Source organism: Physeter macrocephalus, chromosome 11, assembly GCF_002837175.3.
Source record: "Physeter macrocephalus isolate SW-GA chromosome 11, ASM283717v5, whole genome shotgun sequence".
Classification (NCBI taxonomy): domain Eukaryota; kingdom Metazoa; phylum Chordata; class Mammalia; order Artiodactyla; family Physeteridae; genus Physeter; species Physeter macrocephalus.
Genome location: NC_041224.1, coordinates 98,589,069 through 98,614,330, shown reverse-complemented (window position 1 = coordinate 98,614,330; position 25,262 = coordinate 98,589,069). Strand labels below are relative to the sequence as shown.

The 25,262-nt window shown below is 37.2% G+C and overlaps 1 protein-coding gene and 1 pseudogene across 5 annotated transcripts in view; one reads left to right on the top strand and one right to left on the bottom strand.

Annotated features, from left to right (window-relative positions):
* FSIP1 (fibrous sheath interacting protein 1) overlaps window positions 1-25,262 on the bottom strand; it is a 199,153-nt gene that overhangs the window by 66,208 nt on the left and 107,683 nt on the right. The gene's annotated exons all lie outside the window — the stretch shown is intronic.
* Window positions 22,034-23,021, top strand: LOC102995702 (cyclin-dependent kinase 4-like; annotated as a pseudogene).

Genomic DNA, 25,262 nt, shown 5'->3' with positions numbered 1-25,262 from the left:
GAAGTAACAATGTGCAGTGTATTGAGAGAAATAAGGTATGAAACAAAAGGGGCTGCAGAATTAATTTCCACGATAAAACATTGTCCAAGAGGAGATAAAAAAGGAAATAGACAGAAGTCTTAAAGGGATAACTAGGTTTTAAGAATGTTTCTTAAGGCTTTATTCACTGATCCTACGCTCTATTTAAACTCTACTTCACTGGCAAGAAAAGAATTTTATGGAGATAGATATTGTGCAATGGAATGTAACAAAGCATTGTTCAAACGTATTGTCTGTTAATTTCTGTCACTGATTTTTGGATCCATTCCTAATGGTAGCTAAAAGCTTTTTGAATTGAAAACATTAAAGGGCTGTTAAAAGAAACAAATGCAGAGAGCAGTGAAGCCATGAAATAACCTGCCAGGGTTGGCGCAGGGGAAGGGGCTTCACATTTAGACAGCGCTGGCAGAAAGCAGGGTTTTTGCGTTACTAAAATTATGTTATTCTTCAAAAATTGAAAAACCATTCAGCAATAAGAGTTTCACCTGATACAGTTTATTCCATTTAAAAAAGCAAGCAATTAAAAAAGGGTGGGGCATATTTAATGTCAATTTGCAAAAGTATTTATGTTTGAAAAGAATTAGAATTAAGAAATCTGTTGTAATTTGGGCTAAATGAGCACATTTTAATGGATTTTTTAAATAAACATATGGGTTCCATCAGATCTATATAAAACTGGTCAAGAATCCATCTAGTCATCTAATTTATTGCAGTCAATCAAAACCTCAGCCCTAGATGAACTCAGACATTAACCTGTAGCCAAGAAGCTGAATATTAGTAGACTATTAATAGGGAAAAATCAAACCAAGCAGATGTATTTTGTTTTAGATTCGTGATTGCTCACCTCAATGCTGCCCAGAAATCCTGCTATATTTCTCTGAAGTGTACACTCCCAGCTCAGACAATTATTTCACTCCTGCTCCTCTCTCCATCAACTACCTCAACACACACCTGGACCCCAACCTCACCTGATGACCTCAGTCAACTTTGCTGGGAAAACTAACACCTTTAGCAAAGAGCTCTTGAAAATCCCACCATCAAGTTACAAACCTCTGCCTCGATTCCCGTTTTCCCTTTCCCCTTCCTATTACCAAAGAGAGGTGCCCCTCCTCCAACCAAGGCTAAGTCCCCCACATGTGCTCTTGACCTTCCACAAAGCATCTATGACCCACTCAAGGGGAGAAAGTGCAGAAATAACTTCCCTCCTATCTTTGAAAATACTTCCCTCCTCTCTACCTTTGAAAATACAACCTATTTGTCAAAAGTAGCTATTTCTTCCCACTTGAATATAAGCTCCTAAGAGCAGAAATGTCTTGTTCACAATGGCTCTCTAACATGTGCAAGAGTGCTCATCTATAGTAGGTGTGCAATAAAAATTCCTTGAATATTTATTGAAAATTACATCTTTTTCTACCACCACTCCCAATCAAGTAGCATGACCCCAACTACATCCAGGGAAAATTAATTGCTCCCATAACATTTGTATCCCTCCTACAACATAAGAGGGACTTTTTAAAAATATATTCTCCCTTATTTTGACTCTCATTCCACACTATAAAACAAGGTATTTAAGAGGAAAGACCGTGCCTGATTATGTACCACTTATTGGATTCTAAATCAAGGCCTCAATTGATCTAAAGTTTCTTTAACTGAATTGGGGGAAACGTCCAAAACTGCTTTATGAATTAATTTCCAAATTTCATCGCATATTTTTTCACAAAAAAAATATGTAAGATAAAATACCTATTTAAAAACAAACAGAATACCTATTTAATGAATAACCAAAACTTTTCTTTGTTTGCAAAAGTCATCTAGACATAAAATTGACAAGTAGAGTACCACTTAATCTGATGAAAAGATAGTCTAAGTCTGTAATGTCAGAACTAAAAACTGAAAACGTTTTCCCCCCAAAGTCATAGACTAACTCCATGGCAAAGTCAATTAACTACACTTTATCTCACCGACACCAAAAAGAGCTTTCATTTTCCGCCAGTCCACATCCTTACATTTCAAGATTTTTGTTCTTATGGAGGTAGCTGATAATTTTATTTTGCCTACTAACAAAAGCAGAGTAAAGTTTTAACTAATTAATTGTACTAAATAAAACACAAGGTAGGAAGCTACTAATAAGAACAAACCAGATTTTTTTCTGGGCCATACCACACAGAGCTAAACAAAAGCCACTTTTTAAAAACTCCCTCAAAGCACAATAGCTTTTTTTCTGTGTGGATTCCTACAAGATAATGATCATGCAAGAAAAACACCTAATTTCCTTTTTTCTTGAATTCTTGTGTTTCCCAAGAGAGGTTACATTCACAATGTGGAAACTGATGCTCTTAGAAGAATCACACTTACTAACTTCAGTAAACTTAAAAATTAAATAATATATCAGCTGTTTGAAGCTTCTGGTTAATCATGAAGGGAATAAACAGTGAAACACGAAACTCTATGTTAATCAACTCTATTGATCTATCAATTCATGTTTCCTCAAAGTGAAAATGGCAGGTTGTACTGAAAAGTAAAATAAGATAAAGCTATGTCTGTGTGACTAAAAAATTCAGCCAGCCTTGTTCCTGGTACAATTAACATGTATGGTAGAATGACATCGCCAAGACTTAGAGAGACTAACATTGTCTATAAATGTGTAAGCTTGCAATTTACAAGAAGTAGTTTTAACAGTAATTTTTAAAAGATAAGAAAAAGTTCCAGATAAAGTTATTGTTATTATGATTTCAATACTGTTATTTGCATGAATGATTCTGAACTATTTTTTAGTCCATTAGTTCTGGCATTCATATATAGGAGCCACAGGAATGTCAAAGATGCAACAATTAAAGTACAGATTGTTTCACTTTATTCAAAGTGAAAGTAAATATCCATATGGAACATTTTATAAAGTAAAGGGTTTCAAAATAAAACATAAAGACAAAATGGCCAGTTAAACCATACTATCAAAGTGAATGAAACACAAAGTTTCAAATTTTTCAAACTAAATGTACATAGTCTCTCTCATTTTCAGTTGAAGATGCAGTATTGAACGTTGGTCAATCATGTGTGATTTTTAGGATGCCTTTGGAATTGAAGTCTGAGACCACAACTAACAAAAAGCAAGCACTTGGCTGCTTCACAGCAGGATGCAGATTCCTTTTTCTCAGCAGAATTCCAGACATTCCATGTGTTTCCTATGAAAATAGAAAATGTCCATCTTAAAATAGGCCAGCCTGAACTCAGGCCAGCATAAAATGGCCAAGAAATGCACTTATTATGAGAAGGTTTACATTAGCTCTTGTAAGCAAACTACAGATTTCCACTCTTCACTTCCATCCTACTCTTCCCCCAGCTCTTCCTTACAAGACACTGGATGCTGTAAAGAGATGAGCTTTGGGTCCAAGGAAAAACATTAGATTAGGAGAGTTTTTAGGAGAAAAAGTGGATGAAGTGCTTGATCTTCCCTCCCCTTAAAAAACAAAAAACTGGTTTTAATAATAATATTCAAAATTATCACTTCTCATAATTCAATGACTTGATTAAGGAAAATAATTTTTTAATAAATCAAAAGTACCTTATTTTTTTAACCTGACATGACAGCATACACTAAAATATGAAGAGTACCAGGTTTAAGCAAAGATCAGAATTTTTTTTTTAATGGTAGACATCACAGTAAAGGCTTGGTTCCTAGTCTTTGTGGTAGCAAATGTACAGCTTAATGTGAGTAGGATTTACACTGGCACATATTCATCCTTAGATGGCCCCAGAAGTGAGGTGTGAAGCACAGGCTGGTCAGCAGAGGATTACGTGAGCCTTCTAAATGCTTCATTCAAAAAGATTCAACGAGTTCCTACTCTGTGCCAGGACTGTGCTTGGCAAATGTGAACCTAGTCATTGCCCTCACGGAGCTATAGTCTGACGAGGGAAGTAGACAATCACACACACAAAAAAACTTGTAACTGAGCAGGACCCTATGGGGCCTTCCCGGGACAGACCCCTCCCCAATATCCTCTGCTCTAGCCCCTCTGTGAAGTACCTAGATAATAGTACCTGATGCACATTTCCTGAGTTGTTTTACAGATGCTAAAACCACCACCAAATGGAAAAAATTAACTACTTGATGGTCATGAGCACATAGCCCCCAGACCTGCTGGCACCTAAGGATTGATAATGTTCACCCCTGTGACACCGCCCTGTTACCTCACCATCAACCAATCAGAGAATTGTGCCCCTCCCCTGGCCTTTAAAAATGCTTTGCTGAACATCCGGAATTAGCTAATGAACTAATGAGCAAACAGAAAGCATTTGATCCCCCATATGGTGTTATGATCCAGGCATTCACGTGAATGTCACTAAGAGGCTCTGTATTTCTGATCTATTTGGTGGATAAATTTCTGGAAGACTGGTCCACTGTCTGAGCATTGTGCTCTGCTTCCCTCCTGCTCCCCCAGTATAACACTAAGAATGTAAAACTCATCAGAATTGAGACAACTACTTTATCAACTAATGGCTAAACCAACAAAAAGCAAAAACGCAAGCAGCTGAAGTTTAAATGAGTAAGAAAATGAGTGGAAGTAAGTTACTTCCACTCCAAGAAATCAAGCCCACAGCATTGAATGAATGAACTGGAGCCTCTAAGTTATTGCCTTAGGTGTTCTAGACTGCCCCCTGCTGGACATGGACATTCAGCACCCATGGTTCTGGAAGTTTCACTGATTCCATAGAAGAAGACTTTTCAAGATGACACTATTTTCTTACGTTTAAACCATACCATCACCCCATGTGGTTTGAGCTTCCCAGTCTTCATGGGATTGAAAGTAGAAATGCCAAAATTGCCTCCTCCATGGACTTTCCCTTAGTTTAATCACTGAATGGGTTATTTAATAAATTTTTGCAGAATATCCTGCTCCAAGAGAACTACAACAACATGCAAAGAAGAAGTGGAATGGCCTCCACCCTATCCATTTTCACAATGTGGGGAATGACTGAGTCAATATTCTAGAGGTCACAGGTCACTTCAATTCTCCTCCTCAGAAAAAGCTAAGCTTAAACCATCGCCAAATTTATATACATTCTCTTGTCAAAAATTTAGCAAAAAAGCCACAGAATTGCAACAATTTAATTTACTTCTTCAAACTGAAATAAATTTTAAGAGCCTTAAAAAAAAAAATGCTTTGCTGAAACCCTTCCAGGAGTTCAGGCTTTTGCACCTTCCTTCACTACAACCCGACGTCAGCAGATTGGCTTGACTGCACATGTGTGCAGGCGAGCAGATCCAAATTTGGTTTGGCAACAAACATGTTATTACCTGCTATGATCAGTTCTAAAACAGAGCATTAGAGAAGAGGAAGAGGGTGACCCAATCTAGTCTAGGTATTAGCGAAAGCTTTACCAAAGGAAGTAACGTGTACACCAAGTAGAAGCTAACCAGGTATAGAAGGAAAGGGAAAGAGCCGTCCAAGATTAGGAACCAGTAAGGGCAAAGGCCTGAACTAAAAGGGGCAAAGCCCGTTGGAGGAGCTAGTGAGGCAGAAGGATGGGGAGAGGGAGGGGCACAGGTTGTGGGTTTGGGTTTGGAAATGCAAACAGTAAGAGGTGAAGTTGGTGGCTGCAGGCAACAGTCAGTGCCAAGAGCTGGCTTGGCCAAAAAGTTCATTCAGGTTTTTCTGTGCCATCTTAGGGAAAAACCCGAACGAACTTTTCAGCCAACCCAATATTTTGGCCTTTATGAAAGTAATGGGAAGTAGGAAATACCGGGATCAGAATTTCTGTAGCATGAAGAATGGGTTGAAGGTGGGCCTACAGTAGACAGGTGGAAAATTGTTGCCAGCCTACTTCAGTAAACTGAGGATAATAATGGGAGACTAAACCCAGCAGGTGGCTGTGGGAAAGGGACAGGTGGGCAGTCTTTAATGATCTCAAATCTGTTACTTCCATTAATCTCCTAATGAACTATATCATTAACATTTTTTAAAGGCCTGGTCCCCAATAAGCATCCCCACGAATATCTATTGATTCAGCCAATCTTTTTCATTCCATGCTTCTTCCTCTCCTTTTTTAAAAAAGTGCCCTGTTGCATCTGTCTAGAATGGTTCCACACTGCAGAAGCAACTTCTCTAGAAAAAAAAAAAAAATCTGTTAATTCATTTCCTAATACATCAACACTAAAGGCATAAGAGAGACACCAAAAAAAAAGAAATAGGGAGAAAAAGTTCTCTCTGACTTCCAGTTCAAATCTTCATTTCTTTAACAACATTTTACAGTTCAACTTGTTTTAGGTATTTAAGTAAATTAACGTGTACTGTGTGTGCTCCCTGCTATGAACACTAATACTATGTACTTTCACCTACACAATTTAGTCAATGCGCCAACTTCATTCCTTTTATTAACCAATCAGAACTCCAAAGGTCAGAGTGAGCAGGGACTTATCTGTCACAGAGTCAGAGAGAGCATGAACTGGGAGGCCAAGTCAGCTAGAATCTAAACACTGGCCCTTTCTTGGTCACCATGCCAGCTCTTGAGTAGCTACGATTTCTTCCCCTTGCTTTTTCCTCACCTACACTGACCACACATTTAAAAATAATATGTCCATTGTAGCATGAGGTCAGTTTGCTGAAGGCTAAGAGAGCAGGACACACAAGTTACTCTTTCTAGCTTTGCCCAGAATTATCCACAAGATCTTAAGCAAACTGTTTTGCCTCTATTTTTCACTGGTCAGATGAAGATAATGATATAAGTGTACAACAGATAAGTATTACTGTTAATAATAATTATGAGAGCTTCACATGGTAGAGCTCAGTCCCTTCAAGAAGGACTTTCTGCCCAGCTGTGGCGAGAGTGGTCAGCAGACAGCCTCCAGCAGACAGCTCTCTGGGCAGCCTCAGCTGCTCAGAGCCTCTTGCCTGAGGTCACACATTTTCCTGAATGGCCCGCATTCAGTGACTGAGCGAGGGGGAGAGGAAGGCCAGCCGCTTCAGCCAACACAGGACACCACTGACTGGCAATGCCCAAATATGCTTCCTCCCCCTCCCTTTTACAGGTGAGGCTCCGAATAAACATCTTGCCTCCCAAACTCCATCTCCACACCTCTGCCTGAGAATCCAAACGGCCACACTCTACCGACTTCAGAGATATTAACTAGGTCAACATAAAACTTAACTACATATTTGAAATGCCAAGAGCAGGCCCGTTGAGTAACATGATTTGAGATTACTCTATTAATTAACAGAAGGATGCTTTTATTTCATATTTTAAGTAAATCAAGTCCTAGCTGATACTTTTTAAAATAAAATCTCAAGTGAATTGAATCACAGGCCAGGTTTGAACACTTGACTTTTTATTCCAATAACTTTGGAAGAAAGTGATGAAGCTAAAAATAAAAGGGTAAAACTAAAGTAACATGTCTAATGGAATGACAGTGTCACTGCAGTGACTCTGCCATAGCACCACTATATGGCAGAGATCTACTACGTTAAATATAGACAATATTCCTTCTGTAACCAGAATGGAAGGGAACTTTTGGCCTCTCTGCTCTCTGCATATCTAATTCATATATTTAGGGATTTAAGTGAACATTCCCCTTCACATCAAAGCAAAAATGTATACTTCAAAAACTGCATTAAAACATGTATTCTCATTATAATAGATTATTTCAGGTTATCATTTAAAGGACTTGTCATTCTACTCTTACAGAGCACAAACTTTCAACTATATCTCGGAAAGTAAATTCTGAAATATAAAAAGTGAATTAATAACATCAATAGGGTTATTTTCTTTTTTTTTTTTTTTTTTGGTGGTACGCGGGCCTCTCACTGCTGTGGCCTCTCCCGTTGGGGAGCACAGGCTCCGGACGCGCAGGCTCAGCGGCCATGGCTCACGGGCCTAGCCGCTCCGCGGCATGTGGGATCTTCCTGGACCGGGGCACGAACCCGTGTCCCCTGCATCGGCAGGCAGACTCTCAACCACTGCGCCACCAGGGAAGCCCAATAGGGTTATTTTTATATGTGCACATGCAATTCCACAATGTAAAAGAGAACAAAAACAAGTACAATAATCCAATCGTGTGATACCCTTTAGTCTAGTTTTCAATGCATTACACAAAGCTGGTTCTATAACTGCTTGGTATCAATAAATTAACAATCAGCATTTTTGCCAGCAAAGCACGTATATAAAACCAACAAGGGAGGGATGATCCACTCGTGAGTTACTGCCAAGTCTTAATGCAACTAGAGCCACTTAATTTAATTTTAGTTCTTAATTAGAGTGGAATCATGCTCGTTCTAGGAAAGTCTTTTTTCCAACCCTCTTAGAAACCAGAAATTAATATATTTCCCTGCTTACTTATAGCCAATGCCATAATTTTACTTTTATCTAAGTCTGAAGGTAATATTTAAAGACTGGAAATTTAAACCATTCAGGTAAGGATAATTTTTAAAACATTACATAGATAGCAGTGATATGAAAGGAAAAGTTCACTCTAAACCCCTAAATACATGACCACTGAATTAGACATGCAGAGAGGCCCAAAGGTCCCTGCATTCACTGTCCAGCATTTATTCATTCAAATATTATTTACTGAGCACCTACCACGTGCCAATCAATGTTTGGATGAGTAAATCTATTCCAATAGTGATTAATTACCTCGTTTGGTGAGCAGAAGTAGGAATTCAGAAAACAAACTTGGCCCCAAAACACATAAAAATGGCAGAAAATGTACTTCCATATATTAGGAGTAAATTAAAGAACGAAGTATTGGACGTAAACTAAAGAGTAGCGATTATTACTCTGTTAATGATGTACAAAAGAATACTGAAGAAAGGTCAACTGATCAACTGGTTGAACTGGAATGTTGAACCCAACTTCTTTCATAGGCAGAAACAGCTGCTATCTTAGGCTGTTTAAATGGAAATCCTAATAGGATTGCCATGTTATACTGCATTGTATTCAATGTTACCAATAACTTAAACACACTATAAATGCTGAATATTGAGGGATGCCATAGAAATTCTCAGGAGTCACAAACTTCTAAATGTATTTTAAGCACGTTTGCAATCTTTTTATAAACAATCTGAGTTATGATATTGTTTTTCATTTTAGAATTCAGTCATATTCTTCACTGAATTCAAAACCAAGCCACATACACACAACTTGAGCAAAAGGGAGGCTGCAAAAATAACACTTTGACAAACTGACAGAAAAATGTTACCTCCTGCAGAGAAACAGAGGTGTTGAAACAAATCAGGTTGATTCTAGTTTTTATTAATGTTTAATCATTTACAGAACATACTTCATTTGCAATGAAAACACTTGTTCATCAAGTTGAAAGATGAATGATGACTGCTTCTTGAGCATTTTAATATTAACTGGATCAAGGTAGGGAACTAGCAAAAGGGCAAAAAATAAAATGTAACAATTCTTCCTAAAACTTTGTGTCACTTTTTTGGTGTGCTAGAGAAGGAAAGACTTTTAAGTGGAAATTTTTATCCTTTTATGCTTTGGTTAATTATGATTAATTAAATACTTAGTAAAAGTAGAAGAGCAAAGCAAAAGAGCAAACTAACATTTTAAGTTGAATTTCTTTTTCAAAAAATCAGCTGTCAGTATGGAATGAAGGAATCAGGGCTTCATTCTGTAAAGACTATGTTAATGCTTCACTTGGTTGTGTTTAAAGAACCCGAAGGCTCCTGCAGACTGCTTTCCTTCTATGCCGCTACCCTAGTCCTGGGCATAACCACCAAATTTTAGTGCCACCCCCATAAAAGCCAAGGGAGTAAGTTTATTTTTCCCAAGGTTCAACAGAGATCTCTTGTGCTTAGTGTGAGGGCAGTGGATTCCTGCATTAATGCATATTTTTATGAAGCTCTCACTTTATTTCAGCATGCTACAGATATTTTCCAAAGGCTTTTATAAACCCTCTAGTTTTCTGAGTTAAAAATCCAAAATACAGCCATGAAGGTCACATATCTAAATATTCTTACCCAAAGTGAATAATGCAAAATCTCTCAAACCTACCAATCCCAGCATTAAATCATTTTAGATTGTATTTTTAATAGAAAATGGTCAACTAGCCTCCAAAGTTTCCAAACCCTCTCTTGCTTCAGGAGGGGCTGGCTTCCCCCAAATGGCACAGAGAATCCACTATCACCCACTCAGCAGATCCCGTTAAGTTCTGGGCTCCACACACTTTCAAGTCAGAATCCAGAAAATGCGATATAAAGATTCTCCAGGAAACAGCATCTGCATAGGCAGTGGTTATGAGTGTGGGTTTTGGAGTCAAGAAGACCAGGGGTGGCTCCTGGTTTTGAAAATTACTAACTGCATGACACTGGGCTAGTTACTCTCCAAGCCCCAACTTCCTCATGTTAAGATGAAGGTGAAAGATCTGCTTTGGGGGATTGGGTGAGAATCTAGTGAGATGCTAAGGGTAAGGCATTCAGTAGAGTGGCTGCTGCAGAGACGCTCGGTACAGGAGCAGTCGCTGTTAATATTGTTCCCAGCATTGAGATCAGCCCGAACACCTCCATTTATCAGCGGTGCTTAGAAAGGGCCTGGCTGTAAGCCACATGATTGCCTGTCTCTCCCCTCTCTCCAGAACAAGTTCAGACAGAATAGAAAAAAAATCACTGGTTGAAAAGTAAACATAAGGATATTTTGGCACTGCGGTTCTTTTCAGAACTTCGGGAATAAAACAACTGGCACTTTTAGCACACTTAAGGGAAAAACCAGACCAGTAGCTTGAAACTGCATCCACTCTACTTGGAGATTCAAAAATTAATTATATATGATGGTGATATGACAATAATAATAATAATAATAGATGCAGTTTAACACTCACAAAGACCTTGGAGAAGATGGCATGCAAATTTTTCAGATAAATGATGCTCAGAGTGGTTATTAAATTTTCTAAAGACCACACAGCTGGAAAGAGAACAGCCAAGGTTCAAATTCAGGTCTGTTTCATTCCAAATGTTCACAATCACCATAATACATTGCAAGTATCCTCCTCATAAGCTACAAACCTCATACAACAGCACCACATGATGAGATGGATGGGATGGGGGTGGGATGGAAATTCACAGCATATCTAATACAGAAGTGTGTGGCCTAAGAAACCAAAAGAAAAGAGTGAGGCCCTCTATATACTACAGAACACCGTGTACAAAGTGTCAACCTAAAATGAGGGCCATTTAATCATCGAGCAGTTTGGGGACTAAACAATGGAGAACACAGGATAGTCACAGTCATATGAGTCCATGACATTAAGTCTCACAACCAAAAACTGCTCAAAAGGTCTCTAAAGAAGAGGAACTTAACCAATAACAATGAAGAATATTGGCATGTTTAAAAGACTCTTCTTACTAACCCAGGAATAAATGCAACAGTCTCATAAAGAAATGTAAATTTATTATTTTTAACCACACAACTGTATTAATTATAATTCTTAGTTCATAACACATACAGTTATCTTTCCTTAATGGTCCATTCATGATCTGCTTTGTATTTAATCATTTGTGTTTTTATGCATATATTTGTATGTTTTAGATAATGTACTATACTCTCATGAATTTACCACCTGAGGACTAGAACATTAACAACAATTTACATCTAACAAGTGATTTTCCCCATCCCACCTGAGTTAACTGTTCTAAGTCATGTACTTATCATTGATTTGTTTTTTTAATATGTAGTTTATCATATGTATACCTTAAAAGCATATTGTTTAGTTTTAGTTATTTTTAATTTTAACACATTAGAAGTTTAAAGGAGGAAAACCAGTATGTCAATAGATTCAGAAAAGCTCTTGGTAAAATTTGATGTAAATTCTTGATAAAAACTCTAAGTAAATTAGAAATAGAGAATGGAATATCCTTAACCTGATTTAATTTTTTAAACCCTATAATACACATCACACTTAATGGAAAACATGAAAAGCATGGCCTTTAAAATCAAGGACAAGAAAAGAATGCCCATTATTGTAACTTCTAGTCAACATTGTCATGGAGTTCCTAAATAGTACAAGGAAAAAAGGCAAAAAGAACGGAAAAGAGGAGATAAAAATGTCAACTATGACGTATACATAGAAATCCCAAAAGAATCTACAAATAACATTATTTTTTCAAAAAGAGAGTTTAGCAAGATGGCTGGATATCAGATCAACATACAAAAACTAATCACACTTCTGTACACCAACAATAAACTACTAAAACACATAATTTAGAAGACATGATTTATAATTACCATTAAAAATATCAAGTAACTAGGAATAAATAGATGCCAGATTCAAACACGGGAATGTTTTAAACTTTATTGGGAGACATTAAACAATACCTAAATAGATTGAGAGATATACCAGGTTCATAATTAGGAAGACCTAATATCATAAAGATGACATTCTCTCCAAATTGACCTAAAAATTCAATACAATGCTAATTAAAATCCTAAGAAGGTTCTTCATGGATCTTTAGAAGCTGATTTTAAAATTCTCATGGAAGAACAAAAAGCCAAAAACAGCCAAGACACTTCTGAAACAGAAGAGCAAGGAGGGGAGTTGTGCCCTATCCAATATTAGGACTTCTTCTTAAGAACCAATTAAAAGAACATGATTCCGGGCAGGGATAAACATATTGACCTATGGAATAGAAGAAAGCTCAGGCAAAAGTCCCACATACATACATGACTTTAATATATGACAGAGATGGTGAATTAGGTGATAAAAATGAAAACTGAACCTCTGCTTCACATCATATGAAAACTAATTCCTGATGGATCAGGACTAAATATCAGAAGCAAAAATTTTTTAATTTTAGTGGAAAATATTTTTTACTTCTTTCTGACCTTGAAAGGAAAGGTTTTCTTTAAAAGACAGAGAAGTGTTCATTATAAAATATCAATAAATTTGACTCTTAAAATCAAGGATGTCTCACCATTAAAAGTCACCTTAGGAAAAGTGAAAAAAACAAGTTACAAACTGGGAGAGGATATCTCCCATCTATAAAATCACTAAAAGATTAGTATCAAGAATATATTAAAAACTCCAATAATAAGAAGAAAAGCCCAGTCAATCCAATTTTTAAAACTACGCAAAAGACATGGACAGGCATTTTTCAAAAGAAGGAATACATATGGCAATAAGTATTTGAATAAATATTTAACCTTAATGGTGATCAGAGAAATGCAAATGAAGACCATTATAAACTCACATACTGAGCAACAATTTTAAAGTCTGATACTACCAAGTGTTTACAGAGAATATGGATAAACAAGATTTCCTAAGTATTGCTGGTAGGAATGTAAACTGGTACAACCACTTTGGAAGGCATGACTGCATTATCTTATAAAGCTGAACATTCAGATACCCTATGACTCAGGAATTCCACTCCAAAGTAGTAAAAACCAGAGGAATTCTTATATATGTGTAGGAGATGACATAGACAAGAATGTTCATGACTAGGGCTTTCATAGTAAAAAAAAAAAAAAAAAAAAAAGGTCTGGAAATAACCCAAATGTCTATTTATAAGAATATGTATTAAAAAAATGTAGGTACATTCCCACTGTAGAATGTTACACAGCCCTCAAAAAGAGTGCACTACTGATACATGCAAAAATATAGATATATCTTGGCAACATAATATTGCCTGAAAAATTTAAGTCCCAAGAGATTACCAATACCAAGATACCTTTTATCAAATATAAACTCAAATATAAAATTTAAGGATATATTAAACCAGGAATCCAAATAATAATCAAACTGAAACCCCTACCTCTCTAAAAAGTTGTCCTAAAAGTACAAATCTTCAGAATTTCCATGGTATAATATGCAATCTACTTCTTATTTTATTTGCTAAATAAAAGTATGCACTTCATCAAGATCAGATGAAATACAAATGGATAAAACTATAAGTGTGCAGTGGTAGAAGTTATACCATCCCTCATTATTTATTAAAAATAGTTTGTTTACCCATTTAAGGACGGAGATCATATGCGCAGTCATAAAGATAGTCTCAGAGAATTCCAGTGGGCCAGAAAAACATTAGCTATATTATTGTGAAAAAGTATGTTTTGGAAAACAGCTCAGTCACATAATTTATCTTGCCACACTTGGTACAGTGTCCACCTGGAGCCATTTTTGAGTGAACGGAGAAGGCCATACATTTGTTCAAAGATCAGTGTTGAGCCCTGTGAGGAAATCTCTTTAGCTCCTAAATGAGAAGCCAGAGGAGCTTGGCAGCCTTCACATGTGGGAAATCTATCGAGTGGTGAACAGGATAATTATTCCCAAGGACTGTGTGTTCTGGACATGGGAGTGCAGCTCAGTGCTCCATGAAAACCACATTTGGACTCCCAACTCAGACAACACTAAAACCATGGGGGTTTTCCCCTCCTTAATGTCACTAGTCTATTCTGATGACAAATAATTGCCTTTGATTGCCAGGTATTTAGTATACTAGTTATATGAATACAACCCATCAACCTACTGTCCTGAAAACTGGAAAATCTGCTGTTTTTGTCCTGAATAATTAAGGCAGTGCTTAATAGGTATTGGAGAATCTGCAAATTAAATACAATAGCATTACCATGAGTTTTCACTACTAAAAGTATTTAGGTTCCACTCTTACATGCCTTGTCCATATTTATAAAGGACACATATAAAATAACGGCCTTTCTCCTTTGAAAAGGAGAACAAAATCGTAGTAAGATAGTTTTAAGCAAATGAGTCTTTATCAGCCATTCCAAGTGTAAGTGCAGTGTTCTACTCTGTGCAGTGTCAGCGGCAGAAAGTACCAAGACACTGGAAGAACAAGGTAGGAAAGACCTTGTAAAGCTATGGAAATGAGAACACAATACAAATGTAGACGAATGCCTTGTTAAAGAAATGAGGGTACTGAAATGAATTAGGTTTTCTAAATCACTAATGTCAAAAATTATTAGGTATGTGAGATTCATGATATGTACTAATCAAAATACAAATATTTTATTTCCCATAAAGTATTCCATGATGCCCGAATTCAAAAGAACACACATACACATTCCAAAACTACTTGCATATATTGACAATGTTAGTGATATGTAAATTAATACAACCTCTCTGGAGAGCACGGACTTAAGCTTAATCATACCTATGTCTGTCCCCCAACTAGACTGTGCGTTGATAGCAGAGACTGTCTTATTCGTTGTTGTATCCTGACAGCACCACATACTATTGGTGCTTAGAAAATATTTTTTGATTGAATGAATGAATTTGGCATTATGTATCAAGAGCCTTTAAAATTTTTTCATACCCTTTTAAGCCAGTAACTCTATTCCTAGGAATTTATCCTAGGGAAATCATGAGGGCTACAAAGATAAATATATGGGGATGTTTGCTACAGCATTTTTTCTAATAGCACAACATTTAAATGTTCAACAACAAGGAAACTGGTAAAATGTGGTATATCACACAATGTACTGTGGTACTAGGCAGTTATTTAAAAGCGTATTCACAAAGTATAATTATTGACAAGGGGAATTTTTATAATATAACATTATTTACACAGTATATATTGTATATTTATATATGATATATATTTTATATATATGTATACAAACACATTATGTACACACACTTAGATTCTAATTTATTATATAGGTATGGGTGAGTAATTTGTATACATTGAAAAAGAACTTGTAGAAAGAAAATACACTGAAATGTTAAAAGTACGTTTAATAAATAAAACTTAGCAACATATTTAAAAGCTTACAAAAATAAGTAAAACTGTTCTTTATAAATGAAATATAAATGTATTTATTTAATAATAAACATTCTTTTTGTGTGTGTGTTCTATCTGTAAGCTCTCCAACAACCACACAAAAAAAGCATTTGGTATTTAGTCTCATGTCAGAAACAAGACATTCATAAGGAAGAGGAAAATATGTAAATATAGTTTAAACACCACAAGAGCAACTCCACCAAAATGAGCACATGCTTTAAAAATAGTCGTGCAAATAAAATATCTCATCGGAAAGGTAAATATTAGTGAATATTTTGTTTAAAATATAGAAGCATTCATATGTAGAGTAATGATAACAGTGAAACACACATTACAAAAATACTTTAAAAAGTTTTAAAATAATAAATACAGTTGTTTCCAAATTTTTCTTTCTAAAAATAAAATTCTGCTACCAACTATTACCAAGGGTGTGGGATTTTCTTTCTTTAATGTTGTTTTATGTTAACACTATGTAAAGTCAATGACAGTAACAGAATTCTGGACTCATCCAATGGAAACACTTCATCCCTACAGGAAGGCAACATGAAATCACAAAGCCCGAGTCTGCCTCCCTGTAAAGTCTGTCCACACCAAGCCCTAAAAGCACCTAAAATTAAACAGTAGAAACCAGATTCACTGACTGACTGATCAAAAGGCTGTTAGGTTTTTCAATTCTTTGGGTATTGTTTTGCTGTTATCTTTTTTTTTTTTTTTTTTTTCAATCCAGGAAAAGTCTTCACTGCGAAGGTCTCAAAACAGAATCCAAAAGCAAGGGAGGATCTTGTCTGGATGTTGGGCTATTCATAAACACAGGTTCATTCTTCAGCCGAGTTTACTAAGCTGTTTAACGTCTTTGAATCAGTTTTTTTTCTCCTTGTTAATTAAAACAAGCTAAATCAATTTTCATGAAGTTTTAGGAAGTTCTATAGGTTTTTAAGAAAGATGGAGAATAGTTCAGTGTAATTACAGCAGTGGCCCAAAAGTCCGAACTAGGCTAAAAGCTAAGCAACCAAAAACCCTGAATATCTTAAATCCAGCTTTAGAAACCAAACAGATCTGGACAAATATTTTAAGTCCATGTACATTTTCCTGAACTGTTGCCCTGGCAAACTGACATGAGGAAAAGAATGTCTACCCCAAGTAACAACCAAATTTTGGTCATAGTCTCAGCTACTATTCAGCTAAGACAATCATGAAGTCTCATTTAAAAATAAGAGTTCTGCTATATCTGAAATGACAGATGGAAGATACAGATGCCCTCCATATCTGAAGTTTCCACATCCATGGATTCAACCCATGCGGATCCCGTGGATATAGAGGGCTGACTGTACTACATCATTTTAAATAAGGGACTTGAGCATCCACAGATTTTGGTATCCATGGGGGGTCCTGGAACCAATTCCCCATGGATACTAAGGGACAACTGTATATAAGCATCAAGGTACAAAGAACCTGGTCCTTGGTAACTGTGGAACCACAGTCAGCCCTGGGCCTTCTATCTAGACATAATATGGGAAAGAAGTAAATTTCTATCTTGTTTGCACGTAATTATTTAGAATTACTCTATTAAACAGCAATCAGTAATTAGTCAAAATATCACTAATACAGCAGCTAACATTTATTTAGCCTTTACTACGTAACAGACACTGTGCTAAGTACTTTATATACAATCTTTCATTTGTTCATAACAACAACACTTTAAAACAAGTATTACTATCCCCAGAAAACCAGGCCTTATAGAGGAGAGATAACTTGCCTGGAGTCACTCAGCTACCAGGCCTTGAACACAGGCCTATCTAATGCCAACGCCATGGCCAGGCTGTTAACCACCACCCTCTACACCTTAAATTCCATTTGCCCAGGGCTTCCCTGGTGGCGCAGTGGTTAAGAAGCCACCTGCCAATGCAGGGGACATGGGTTCAAGCCCTGGTCCAGGAAGATCCCACATGCCACGGAGCAACTAAGCCGATGCGCCACAACTACTGAGCCTGTGCTCTAGAGCCCGTAAGCCACAACTACTGAGCCCACGTGCCACAACTACTGAAGCTCACGCACCTAGAGCCTGTGCTCCACAACAAGAAAAGCCACTGCAATGAGAAGCCCACGCAATGAAGAGTAGCCTCCGCTTGCTGCAACTAGAGAAAGCCCGCGTGCAGCAACAAAGACCCAATGCAGCCAAAAATAAATAAATTAAATAAATAAATTTTTTTTTAATTCCATTTGCTTGGTATGGCGAGCAACCATGACCCCTCCTACAAAGCATTCCTAGAATACTGAGTTGCATAATCCTCATATTTGACTAGCACATCTTCAAGACTGTGAAGACGAAGGGGGAAGAGGAGGAGGGGGAGGAGGAAAAGGGCAGAGGAGGGGAGGGGGAGGAGAAGGAGAGGAGGAAGAAGAAGAAAGAAAAATATATATGTATCAGCATAGATATGAGAAAAAGTTATATAGCCAAGATTCACAGAGGAAAAGAAGTCCCCACTGCCACTCCAATATAATACAACTTAAAGTCATGCCATAGAGCTATACACCAAATAGTTAACGGTTTTGGGTTTTGCTTTTGTTTTTGTTTTGGAAGGAGGAGATTCTAGAAGACCTTTATTTGCTACATTGTATATTTCTATGATGTTTCAAGTTTTTATAACCAGTTAGCATTACTTTTATTATCTGAAAAGGCAGTAAAGATTTCTTAAAATATGTCCTAGGAATTTTCCTCTTTGGAATTTTATCATTTAAGAATATGTAATTGTCTAAGTTACCAAAAAAAAAAAAAAAAGGCAAACTGCTAGGAAAATGTAATGATATGGATGAAGTGATCAAAGAAAAAGAAATCAGATTTATAAAAATCTATTTCCAACTATATAATTCCAATATGGATATACAGTAACTTATAACGCTAACTACAGCATAACAAGGGAAGAGAGTTAAGTGAAAAAAATTAGGCAAAAGAAAAATAAAGGTGAAAGAAATAAGATGAAAATGACAGTGTGCCAAATGCAAAGGCTAAAAGTTCTGTAGCCTTGTTAGAAATGGGCTGAAGAATCTTTTTCTGAGCTTCCTAGCAGACAGGGCAAAAGGAGCTCAGCATGTCAATCAGATGATAGAAATGAACCTATGAGAAGGAAACACAACTGATTTGGGGACCAGAACCTACTGAGATGCTTTCTCTGGTGAGACCATGGAAAGAAGGTACTTTTTCACATAATTAATTATGTCTCCAAACACAGATGGGATTTTTGAAACTTTGGAGCCCAGTTTCAAATACAAAGGTTTAATAATTTTAAGGCCAAAATTTAAATAACTTAAAGCTGAAAGACATGCATATTATATAGAAGCTGAAATAAAATGGTCTCAATATGGTTGCTGAACTAGTTTCCAACCACCTTCTCCTTTATATAAATGATATATTGTCATTTACTTTCCATAATTTACTTTCTTTGCAGATACTAACATCTTAGATATTAGTGACCCATTTTTTAAATATGCAGCACTAAAATCATTATGGTCTGACATTTTTATATGCTTATAAAACATATTTTGTTCCAACTGTTTTTATTAGAAGAAATGTGGCCTGCTGAAAACCAAAACCTACATATTTTACTTTGAAAAAAAAAAGGCAGCTGGAAATATAAAACCCCACACGTTTGCTTTTAACACTGCTTGGGAACTAAAACCTATAATGTGAATTTGACATCTATTAATGGTTTGCTCAAAGAAACTGAGACTATGTTTTAACAGAAAGCAGCACTCTGAGCTCACACCACAACCCATGGCATCCTCACTGCTTCCCAGGAAGGGGGCAAGCAGGGAGGCCATGTACTCCTAGGCTCCCTGGATGAAGGCTTGCTTTCACAGGGATCTCTGCATCACCGTACTGTCTCCAGACTCAAGAATACAGAAACAAATTCTTTGGAATTTAGCCCCTGGGGAGGCAAGCAAATTATGTTAACCACATGCAAACATTTATATTACTCTCTGGTTTGTTTCCATGACCTTCCAAAATAAATTGCAATTTAAAATCAGATCTTAGAGGACTACATATAACAAGATATCCACATTGTTTTCTTGCCTCATGAAAGGACCAAATTAGTGAAAACAATTACTTAATATCATTTAAATTTGAATACTCTAATCACAGATGTGTTTATATTAAAATAAATGTTTGTTTCTTAAAATACAATTTATCCCCAAACTCTCCTGCTATAAATTAAATATGCCAAGCACAGATGGAGGAAGTAGATGCCTAGAAGTGGCAAATAAATAAAAGGTCCTGGTCCAGTACAGGCAAGGAAAAAGAACAAAACCAAATATATGTACATAGATGGGGGTAGAAGTAAAGTATATAAGCAGCAGAGGCATGGTTGCTCACTGGGTGGGTTCTCAGGGAGCAGGTCAACAGAAGTTAATCGGGTGGTTAACAGCCCAAATAGCCAACTGATTTCCAGTATAAATATTAGCCCAAACACAAGTCTACATGTTCTCTGCTAGTTGATCCCTTATTACACATCTCCAGCTGGAACTTCAAAACTTGACGTGAACCTCAACCAAGTAGGTTTATCATGGGAACACAAGACTAGTTGAATAGGCAAAAACCAACCAATGTAATCTACCAGAGTAGCAGTCTACTGGAAAAATGATAAAAATAATAATAACAATCACATCAATTGATATAAAAAAGCATTTGAAAAATTTAACATCCATTCTTGATTTTAAAACTCTCTCAGCAAAGCAGGAATAAAAGGGAACTTCTTCAACCAGATAAAACCTGCAGCTAAAATCATACTTAATGGTAAAAGATTGAATGCTTTCATCCCAAAATTTAAAACAAAGCAGAAATATCCACTCTCACCACCCCTATTCAAAACTGTACTGGAAGTTCTTGCCAGTGTAAGAAAAAAAGGCAAAAAGAAGAAATAAAAGGTATACAAGATTGGAAATTAAAAAATAAAACTACTCCTATTCACAGACAAGATGACTGACTATGGAGAAAGCCCCATGGTACCAGGAAGGAAACAAAAAAACCCTCCTGGAACTAATAAGTGATTTTTAGCAAGTTCACTGGATAAAAGTCAACACACAAAAATTAATCATATTTATATATATACTAGCATGGTACAACTAGATCCCAAAAAACATACCATTTATAATAGTTGCAAAAAACTAAATTCTTAAGTATAAATCTAAAAATGTATGTATAGGATCTATATACTGAAACTACAAAATGCTGCTGAAAGAAATCAAAGAAGACTTAAATAAATAGAAAGGTGTACCATGTTGATGGATTGGAAGATTCAACATAATAAAGATGTCTGTTCTCACCAAACTTATCTATAAATTTGTGCAACCTCAATCAAAATCCTAGCATGATTCTCTATACATATAGACAAGCTGATTCTAAAATTTATATGAAAAGACAAAAAAGAACTAGGATAGCCAAAATAATTTTGATATAAGAAAAATAAAATTAGGGAAATCACACGACTTGATTTGAAGACTTACCATAAAGCTGCAGTAATTAAGACAGTGCAGTACTGGCAAAGGGATAGACACAACAGAGCAACAGAACAGAATAAAGAGTCCAGTAATAGATCCACACATATATGGCCAGGTTATATTTGAAAAGAGTGTAAAAATAATTCAATGGAAAAAAAACAGTCCTCAGAAAATGGTGTTGGAACAAATGGACATCCATATGCAAAAACAAAAGAAACTTGACCTAAACCTTATACCTTTTATAAAATTTAACTCAAGGTCTATGGTCGGCCCCATAGCGGCCAGCTGCCCCAGACCAAGCTCAAGTGTATGGCGCCGTAGGAACCGGCTCCGAGGCCCCAATAACAGGCTGGCCCCACAGCTCCAGACACGGGGTGAGGCTCACACCATCTGAACTGTGGAAGGAATTTCGGTGGTAGGAGTCTCTGTGATTGTAGGCAATTTCAGGGACTGGGTGTAGGGTCTTCGATGTAGGGAGTGTGTCGTGTGGCATTTCCCTTGTGCGGGGTTCGATCGCCCCAAAGGAAAATGCATTTTTTTATTCTAGGAGCTCACGCGGCTGGAGGGGTTGGGGTTAGGGTCATTGTGTTACCTGGGAGTCGGCATCATGGAAGTTTGGGAAAGGGACGGGATGCTGTTGGTGTTGTCTTTGTGATGTCTTTTGTGGGAGTCACTTTGTTGCTGCAGGCTCATACCATCCGAACTGTGGAAGGAATTTCGGTGGTAGGAGTCTCTGTGATTGTAGGGTCTCCTCTGGTCTGAGAATGGCTACCCCTTGATATGAGCCAGTGGCTGAGATTGCTGTTGGTGCCTATGGGATGGTGTATAAGGCCCATGATCCCCACAGTGGCTACTCTGTGGCCCTCAAGAGTGTAAGAGTCCCCAATGGAGGAGGTGCTGGAGGGGGCCTTCCCATCAGCATAGTTCATGGGGTGGCTTATTGCAGTGGCTGGAGGCTTTTGAGCATCCCAATATTGTCTGGCTGATGGACGTCTGTGCCACAGCCTGAACTGCCCGGGAGACCAAAGTGACCCTGGTGTTTGAGCATGTGGACCAAGACCTAAGGACATATCTGGACAAGGCATCCCCACCAGACTTGCCAGTGGAGACCATCAGGGATCTGATGCACCACTTTCTAAGAGGCCTAGATTTCCTTCATGCCAACTGCATCATTCACCAAGACCTGAAGCCAGAGAACATTCTGGTGACAAGTGGTGGAAGAGTCAAGCTGGCTGACTTTGGCCTGGCCAGAATCTATAGCTACCAGATGGCACTTACACCTGTGGTTGTTACACTCTGGTACCGTGCTCCAGAAGTTCTTTTGCAGTCTACGTATGCAACCCCTGTGGACATGTGGAGCGTTGGCTGTATCTCCACAGAGATGTTTCGTCGAAAGCCTCTCTTCTGTGGAAACTCTGAAGCTGACCAGTTAGGCAAAATCTTTGACCTGACTGGACTGCCCCCAGAGGATGACTGGCTCCGAGATGTGTCTCTATCCCCAGGAGACTTTTCCCTCAGAGGGCCCCGCGCAGCGCAGTCAGTGGTACCTGAGATGGAGGAGTCTGGAGCACAGCTGCTGCTGGAGATGCTGACTTTTAACCCACACAAGTGAATCTCTGCCTTCCGAGCCCTGCAGCACTCTTATCTACATAAGGCAGAAGGTAACCCAGAGTGAGCCACGGAATAGTTGCAACAGAACCAAGAGAAGAGAAACCAACATTCCTTTCCTTTGAACATTTGAGTGGAGAGCCCCCCACTAAGAAGGCAACCTCTGCCTTCATCTCTGAGGCTATGGAGACTCCCCCAACTTTTTACAGAGAATATTTTGCTGCCTAAATGACATTCCCCTCCCACTCCTCCTTTTGAGGCTTATCCTTCTCCTGCCCCCTCTGTGTCCTTACACCAAGGGGTATGTCGCTTGTTCTTCCCCTTCCCTATACCTTGATATTGGGATCCTTTTTTATACAGGAAAAACAACGAAACAAAACAAAACAAAATTAAATCAAAATGGATCATATATCTAGTGTTAAAATGTAAAACTATAAAACTTTTAAAAGAAAACATAAAAGAAAATCTTCATGACCTGGGGTTAGGCAAAGATTTCTAGACATGACACCGAAAGAAGAAAATGATAAATTAAAACTACCTCAAAATTAAAATTTTCTGCTCTGCAAAAGACACTGTTAAGAGAATGAAAAGACAAGCCTACAAAGTGGAAGAAAATATTTTGCAAAAAGATAAATCAGTCCTTTATCTGATAATGGACTTGGAAACAGAATATTTAAAGAACTCTCAAACCTCAACAGTAAGAAAATAAACAGCCCATGTTAAAAAAAAAAAAGGGCAAAAGACAAACATTTCACCAAAGGGGATGTATACATGGCAAATAAGCTCATGAAAATACATTCAACACCATTAGGCACAGGAAAATGCAAATTAAAACGATGATATACCACTACACACCTACTAGAATGGCTAAAATTTTAAATTCTAACAATGCCAAGTGCTGGAAAGACTATGGAACAATTCAAACAATCATATATGACTGAAGGGAAATGCAAAATGTATAGCCACTGTGGAAAACAGTTTTTGCAGTTTCTTCTAAAGGTAAACATATACTTACCAAACAACTCAGCAATTCACTTTTGAGCATTTATCTCAGAGAAATGAAAATTGATGTTCACTCAAAAACCTGGATACGAAATTTATAATAGTTCTATTCATTACTGCCAAAAATTGGAAATAGCCCAAATATCCTTCAACAGATAAATGGACAAACTATGGTACATCCATACAATGGAAAACTATTCATTGTATTTCATACAATGGAATATAGCAATAAAAGGGAAAGAACTATAGATACATGCAACTTGAATGAATTTCAAAGGCGTTAATGCTGAGCGAAAGAAACCAGACATAAGAGTATATGCCACACTATTCCATTTATATGGTGTTCTCCTACAGATGTGGGAAGAGTGTAACTACAAAGGGATAGCATGGAGAGTTTGGGGAAGCAATGAAACTGTTCTGTATTCTTACATGTGTTAAAATTCATGGGACCTTACACCAAAAAAGTCCATTTTTCTGTCTGTTAATTTAAACTTTTAAAAAATTTAAATATCTTTGAGATAATTTAATATTAAGGAATAATTCTTAATTTTGTTAGGTGGGTAATGGCATGGTGGTTATATTTCTAAAAAACCCTTATCAATTAGAGACTCATACTCAGTATTTATGGGTGAAATGACATGATGTCTTGGATTTGCTTTAAAATAACTCCTACAGGCACAGGGTCAGGAAGGGGGTCATAGATATGATAAATGTTGAAGCTGAGGATGGGTAATGGGTTCCTGGGTTTTCATTAGACTCCTGTGACTACGTTGTTGTATGTGTTTGAAAATTTTCACAGTCAATGGTTTTTTAACACAAAAATTTTTTAAAGTTGAGCATGAGGAATCCACAGAGCACACTGCGGCACATGGGGAAAATTATTTAAAAGGCTGGAGAACAAAAACTACAGCAGTGATTCTTGTCTGCCTCCCTCCTCATTGGATTCCCCAGGGCCAAGCACAGTGCCTGGCACATAGGACATAGTCCATAAACTGTTCCTCAATGAATGAAAAATGAATGATGAGCAAACAAGGGGAGAGCTTACTATTTGTCCTTAGCTCTATAGAAGGACACAGTATCAAGAATCATAATTCTTTGTATGTAATTTTTGATAGTTTGATTAATATGTGTCTTGGCGTGTTTCTCCTTGGATTTATCCTGTATGGGACTCTCTGTGCTTCCTGGACTTGATTCACTATTTCCTTTCCCATATTAGGGAAGTTTTCAACTATAATCTCTTCAAATATTTTCTCAGTCCCTTTCTTTTTCTCTTCTTCTTCTGGGACCCCTCTAATTCGAACGTTGGTGCATTTAATGCTGTGCCAGAGGGCTCTGAGACTGTCCTCAATTCTTTTCACTCTTTTTTCTTTATTCTGCTCTGCG